The sequence below is a fragment of the Lepidochelys olivacea genome (assembly GCF_965140295.1).
Source record: "Lepidochelys olivacea isolate rLepOli2 genome assembly, chromosome: 9".
NCBI classification, from domain to species: Eukaryota; Metazoa; Chordata; order Testudines; family Cheloniidae; genus Lepidochelys; species Lepidochelys olivacea.
Window position 1 is genome coordinate 25,707,859 of NC_140419.1, and position 7,153 is coordinate 25,715,011.

At 41.2% G+C, this 7,153-nt stretch overlaps 1 pseudogene across 1 annotated transcript; it reads left to right on the forward strand.

Annotated features, from left to right (window-relative positions):
• The first annotated feature begins 320 nt into the window (after positions 1 to 320).
• LOC311525780 (disintegrin and metalloproteinase domain-containing protein 21 pseudogene) lies at positions 321 to 2,570 on the forward strand (annotated as a pseudogene). The gene has a single exon. The product of its transcript is annotated as a disintegrin and metalloproteinase domain-containing protein 21 pseudogene (transcript).
• Positions 2,571 to 7,153: the final 4,583 nt, after the last annotated feature.

A 7,153-nucleotide genomic window follows, 5' to 3' on the forward strand; every position in this document is an offset into this window, starting at 1 on the left:
ATTAAAATATATATATATATATACAACAAACAAAACAACCCAGCCTAGAACACCAGGAAGGCAGCTCCAGAGGGTGCGGGATGAGTTGCTTTAGCATCTGCGCCCTGGCCCTTTTTAATCTGGCCTGAGCGGGGCGCGGGCTGGCTGCCGTGAGAGGGGCCGGGCTGGAGGGGCGGGTGTAGCGATGCCCTGCGCCCCGGTGTTGGGAACCAGCCGTCGCCGCCCGCGCTAGCAGGAGCCGTTGCGGAGGAAGCGGTTGAAGGCGCCTCCTGAACGGCCCTCGCTTCTCTCCCGCCTCTTTCCCCGCGGGGGGCGGGGTCATGGCGGCGGCAGGGCCGTTGCGGGCGGGCTGTTCCACGCTGCTGCTGCTGGGGTCCCTCCTGCCTAGCGCGGGCCGTGATGGGACTGCGGGGCTTCCCCGCTACCAGGTGACGGTGCCTCGGCGGCTGGCGCCTCCTGGGGGCCGGGAGGCCGAGGGGCGGGTGTCCTACCAGCTGCAGGTGGGTGGGAGACTTCTGGTTGCTCACCTGCAGCAGAAGGGCCTGTTCCTGGCCGGCCACCTCCCTGTGTTCACCTACGAGGGGGGTGAGCTGGTGAGGAGCCAGCCCTTCATCCCAAGCCACTGCTACTACGAGGGCTACGTGGAGGGTGCCCCAGAGTCACTGGTGGTGCTGAGCACCTGCTCTGGGGGGCTGCGGGGACTGCTGCACATCGAGGGGACGAGCTACGGGATCGAGCCCATCAAGGCCTCCTCCACCTGCCAGCACCTTCTCTATCGGATGGGGGAAGTGAAGGGCACACCTGCCTCATGTGGGGTGACCACTGAGGAGCTGCAACACCAAGGAACCAAGATCCAGGTCACCGGGCCCGCTGTGGCAGCGGGACGTCACAGATGGACACATGCCACGTATATTGAGTTCTGTGTGGTGGTGGAGAAAGAGCAGTTCATCCTTTTTAGAAGGAATGAAAGCCTCCTGACCAGCCAGGTCCTCGAAGTGATCAATATGGTGGACTCATTTTATCGTGCTTTGGGGGCTCATGTCATCCTAGTTGGACTAGAGATCTGGACAGAAAACAACCTCATCACATTACCCGATACTATAGGCAATGCCCTTCCTGAATTTAACCGCTGGAGGAATGATGTGCTCTATCGTCGCCTGCAGCATGATGCTGGACAGCTATTTATGGCTAAAATATACAGAGGGCGTGTTGGGCGGGCATATGTAGGAGGCATCTGCCTTGTGACAGATGCAGCATCCATTGTCACGTGGCGTTTTGCTTCTGTGCCATTTTTTTCAGTCACTGTTGCACATGAGTTGGGTCATAATCTTGGCATGTATCATGACTATGATAAATGTCTTTGTAACAGAACTGTTGGCTGCATCATGGCTGCTGTGCATGTAACTACTGATCAGTTCAGTGACTGCAGTCGTGAAGTATATTTTAATCTCCTCCGTGAAGGCGCTGGATTCTGCCTATATAACATCCCAGCACCCAGCAAAATATTTAGGATGAAGCGCTGTGGTAACAAGGTGGTGGAAGGGGAAGAGGAATGTGACTGTGGCTCGGAACTGGAATGCAAAAAAGACTTGTGTTGTCAGTCCACGTGCAAACTGAAACCAGGTATGGCTTGTGCTTTTGGAAAGTGCTGTAAAAAGTGTCAAATTCTTGCTGAAGGAAAACTATGCAGAGCAGCTGTTGATGAGTGTGACCTTCCTGAGTATTGCAATGGGACTTCAAAGTGGTGCCAAGATAATGTGTATGTACAAGATGGAACTCCATGCAGTGACATGGGCTACTGTTATCGGGGAAGCTGCCATAACCACAAGAAACAGTGTGCAGATATCTTTGGAAGGGGTGCACAAAAAGCTCCTCTAAGTTGCTTCAGTAACCTGAACACTCGAGGTGACCGGTTTGGCAACTGTGGTGGTGGTGAAACTGGAGCAAATTACAAAAAATGTAAAATCAGTGATGTCTTGTGTGGAAGGATTCAGTGTAAAAATGTAGAAAAAATACCTCCTTTGAAGGAACATAGTACTGTCGTACAAACTCCCCTGGGTCATATCTGGTGTTGGGGTATAGACCATCATGCTGGGACTGATGTAATTGATACAGGGGAAGTGAAAGATGGCACATTTTGTGGTAATGGAAAAATTTGCCTTAATAGGACATGTGCAAGTGTGCCAAATTTGAATTTCGATTGTGACGCTAAGAAAAAATGCAACAGTAGGGGAGTATGCACCAATACTAAAAATTGCCACTGTAACTATGGGTGGGCTCCTCCAGATTGTAAATTCCCAGGATATGGAGGAAGCATTGACAGTGGACCTGTTCCAGTGTCTAAGCCTATGGTAAGTATATGGAGCAGTAGTCTGGGTAATGTTATCTGGGTAGTAATTGGCATCAGTATTGTTCTCCTTGTTTCTCAAATTTTTAGGATACTTACAAAAACTGGATGGATAAAAGTGTTTGGAAGGCTAGGTGCCACACAGAGAAAACAAACTGCTGCTGCTTCTGCTGGTGATAGACAGAGCCTCCATAAGAACGGCAGTATTAGTTCAAAAAAGTAAAAGAGCCAACATTTTTTCTAGAAGGGCAACAGATGTTTTGCAGGTCAAAGGATCAGAGTTTATCAAAGCAGTTATTGAAAGAATCTGCATCTGAGTCTATGCTGAGGTAGTGATGGCTTGGCACTGCCTGATCCCGAATATAATGTAACAATGTATTATAGTTAAATATAGCATTTTGAGTGTGAGAGTCTCGCTTTTTTTTTAAAGAAAAAAAGTAAATAAAAAATTGGTTTTTATTTTTTTAAAATAAGAAAGTAATGGAAAACATTTTGCATTCCTCAGAAAGAGATCTTGTGAGTGATGATATTTCCCCAAATGCCCAGCCATTTAGTCATTGTATAAGTTGATTCTGTAGTATTAGTCTACAATGTAGTGTTTTATAGAGCTATATTGCAGACATATCAGAGCTGCACACAGAAAATGGGCAGTTTCTCTTCCAGCCAGCTTCCTAGTTGTATTGTGCACTTAGTGGAGGTTGGGTCATCCTTCATCTTGGAGGTACTGATGTAATTTGGGGCTCTCTGGGATTTTGTAGTGGCCTAGACTCCATTGTAAATCATTAATTCTCCTTGGAAAGTTGTAGAATGTACTGGGGCCTAAAAGAGACAACAGGATTCCTTTAAGAAGGGGGAATAGAGCTGCTGAAAACCAGCCAATGAAGAAAGAAGAGCACCCCTATGAAAAACCAAGCCTGCCTTCTTCCACCCTGCTTCCACTCTATGACATGTGCCCCCAAACTAGCAGCATACCCTTCCTCTGTGCTGGTGACGTGTAACTTCCAGTTGTTGTGAATGATTTTAAATTACAATATTTTCAATAAATAGTTTAAATCAGCTTTTTCTTGTACCCACATTGGTGCATAGACATATTAAAACCAGATTTTAAATGACAAATTACTCAAAAAATTGTATAAGCATTAGGGCTGTTTGTTAAACAATAGAATACCAATTGAAATTTAATAAATATTTGTGGATGTTTTTCTACATTTTCAAATATATTGATTTATGCTACAGTACAGAATACAAACTGTACAGTGCTCACTTTATATTATTTTTATTACAAATATTTGCACTGTAAAAATGATAAACAAAAGAAATAGTATTTTTCAGTTCACCTCATGCAAGTACTGTAGTGCAATCTCTTTATTGTGGAAGTAAGCTTTCATGAGCTACAGCTCACTTCATGATGACGTGAGCTGTAGCTCACGAAAGCTTATGCTCAAATAAATTGGTTAGTCTCTAAGGTGCCACAAGTACTCCTTTTCTTTTTGCGAATACAGACCAACACGGCTGTTACTCTGAAACCTTTATTGTGGAAGTGTAATTTACAAATGTAGATTTTTTGTTTGTTTGTTACGTAACTGCATGCAAAAACAAAATGATGTAAAACTTTAGTGCCTACAAGTCCACTCAGTCCTACTTCTTATTCAGACAATTGCTAAGACAAAAAAGTTTGTTTATATTTAGGGGAGATAATGCTGCCGGCTTTCTTTTTTCTGAAATTGAGAACAGGCATTAGCATGGCACTTTGTAGCTGGCATTGCAAGGTATTTATGTGCCAGACATGCTAAACATTCATATGCCCCTTCATGCTTCAACCACCATCCTGGAAGACACGCTTCCATGCTGATGACTCTCGTTAAAAAAAATTAATTAATTCAATTTGTGACTGAACACCTTGGGGGAGAATTGTATGTCTCCTGTTCTGTTTTGCCCACATTCTGCCATATATTTCATGATATAGCAGTCTCGGATGATAACCCAGCACATGTACATTTTAAGAATCCTTTCACAGCAGATTTGACAAAATGCAAAGAAGGTATCAATGTGAGATTTCTAAAAATAGCTACAGCACTGGACCCAGCATTTAAGAATCTGAAGTGCCTTCCAAAATCTGAGAGAGACAAGGTGTGGAGCTTGCTTTCAGAAGTCTTAAAGGAGCAACACTCTGATGCGGAAACTACAGAATCCAAACCACCAAAAAAGAAAATCAACTTTCTGCTAGTGGCATCTGACTCAGATGATGAAAATGAACATGCGTTGGTCCGCTCTGCTTTGGATCGTTATCTGGCAGAACCCGTCATCAGCATGGACAAACATCCTCTGGAATAGTGGTTGAACCATGAAGGGACATATGAATCTTTAGCACATCTGGCATGTAAATATCTTGCGATGCCAGTTACAACAGTGCCACACCAACGACTGTTCTCACTTTCAGATGACATTGTAAACAAAAAGCGGGCAGCATTATCTCCTGCAAATGTAACCAAACTTGTTTGTCTGGCTGAAGTAGGACTGGGTGGACTTTTTGTAAAACAAGTTTTACATTGTTTTATTTTTGAATGCAGTTTATTTTTTTGTACGAAAGTCTACATTTATAAATTCAACTTTCATGATAGAGATTGTAGAGATTGCACTGGAGTACTTGTATTAGGTGAATTGAAATATACTATTTCTTTTGTTTTTTACAGTGCAAATATTTGTATTAAAACTAAAGTGTGTGCTGTACACTTTGTATTCTGCGTTGTAACTGAAATCAATATATTTGAAAATGTAGAAAACATCCAAAAATATTTAAATAAATGGTATTCTATTGTTTAGCAGTGCAATTAATAACATGATTAATCATGATTAATTTTTTAATTGTGCGATTAGTTGCGATTAATATTTTTAATCACTTGACAGCTCTAATATACATATAATACAAAGTTCTGTTACAATGCAGAGAAAAAAGTTTTAGAATGAAATAATTCTTAAAAGTTCTGATAGTTTTTAAAAAACTGAGACTCATACAGTTAAGAAATTGCATCTCTGTTCTTTGTTTCTTCCATGAAGTAAATTTCCTGACACATTTTAAAAAACACTGCTTCTTTTAGGGGACAGTTTTTAAAAGGCAGAGTACAGTTATCCTCTTTTGCATCTCATAAAATAGATCTTTACGTATTATTTAAACAAAAGCAAATTTAAAATGCAACAGAAAGCTTTTAACTCAGCTGAATTTTTAAAGGCAAATAGAGGTGTATTTCACATGAGCTTCCATTATAAAGCAAAATTACCACTGGCATTTGCAAAACATCACACTAAAGACACGGTCTTAACATCACAAACTGTTCTAGTAATTTACTTTAAAATTAGGATCAACAATGTAAAGGTTTATGTGGTGAGTGTGAGATATAGTGTATACCTATTTTTTGTGTGTGTACATATAAATAAAATACAGTACTGGGAGAGTATGCATTTCAGAAGACTATGCAGTCCTCATGATGGACTATACAGATATCAACTAAGGGAAATATTCAACACTGTACTGTTCATGATCTTATCTGGAAGCAAATTTGAAAGACTTTTCTGCAAAGGCATGTTTTGTGATCTTTCAGCAAGTCAACTACATACAGTGGGGATTAAATCATGGAAATGAGAGTGAAGGCCCCCAATATTGCATTCTAATCATTACTTTAAAAATGTCAGCACACTTGTTTGTGCTTTTTGTCCCGATAGCATAAAAATGCAAAAAGCATTGTTATTCGCTGTCGTTTTTATTTGTACAGTAATAGAAAAAGAGAGAGAGAGAGAAACAGTGAGGTGGCAAAATTTGCAGATGATACAGAACTGTTCCAGATAAAGTCCAAAACAGATTAGGAAGAGTTACAAAGGGCTCTCACAAAACTGGGTGACTGGGCAACAAAATGGCAGATGAAATACAATGTTGATAAATGCAAAGTAATGCACATTGGAAAACATAATCCCAACTGTACACATAAAATTATGGGGTCTATATTACCTGTTACCACTCAAGAAAGAGATCTTGGAGTCATTGTGGATAGTTCTCTGAAAACATCTTCAGGCATTGTGGAGGCAGGCAAATTGCAACAATCCGACACTAGAGAATATGGTTTGGACCAAACACAATGGAGAACTGGATCCAAGCTGTTGTCAGTGAAGCCAATCTCTGACAGTTGTGCAAAAATTGTTACCTGTGGATGTGTCAAAGGGTGCATATAACAACACTGTAGCTGCAGAAATGCCAAATTCGCATGCACTGGGGCCTGTAAATACATGGGGTGCGTTGGCACTTGTAGGAACTGTTCAATTATGCTTGTCTTAACAGTGTGCAGGATATATAGTAACTGCTTGTAGTGGAATAAAAACTGGAAATTTAATAGTTTTTCAAATTTAACTTAAAGGTTGAACACCAATTTAAAAGTCAAATATCCAAAATTCAGCTTGGTAAGTATTTTTTTCAGATTCAGACCATTGTAATTATGAAAGATAATGTCTTTACCTACTTGTTTACTCAAAAATGTCTTCTACCTCTTATTCTCTAGAAAATGTGCCCAGTCTGCTTGGGAACTAGTGCCCTAACAATTCCTCCGTGGTGTTTACAGCTTTTAAATACTTGTAGATGGTTATGATGGCACCCTGAGTTGTCATTTAGCCATGCTGTACGTATGCAGTTCTTCTAGTTTCTTCTTCTTCGTCTAACTCAAACTTTCCAAGGACTAGAGCTGTACAAGGAACTTAGAAGTAAATCTGGATGTAACTATTGAACACTGCACATATAAGTATCTTAAAGTGCTCTAGATC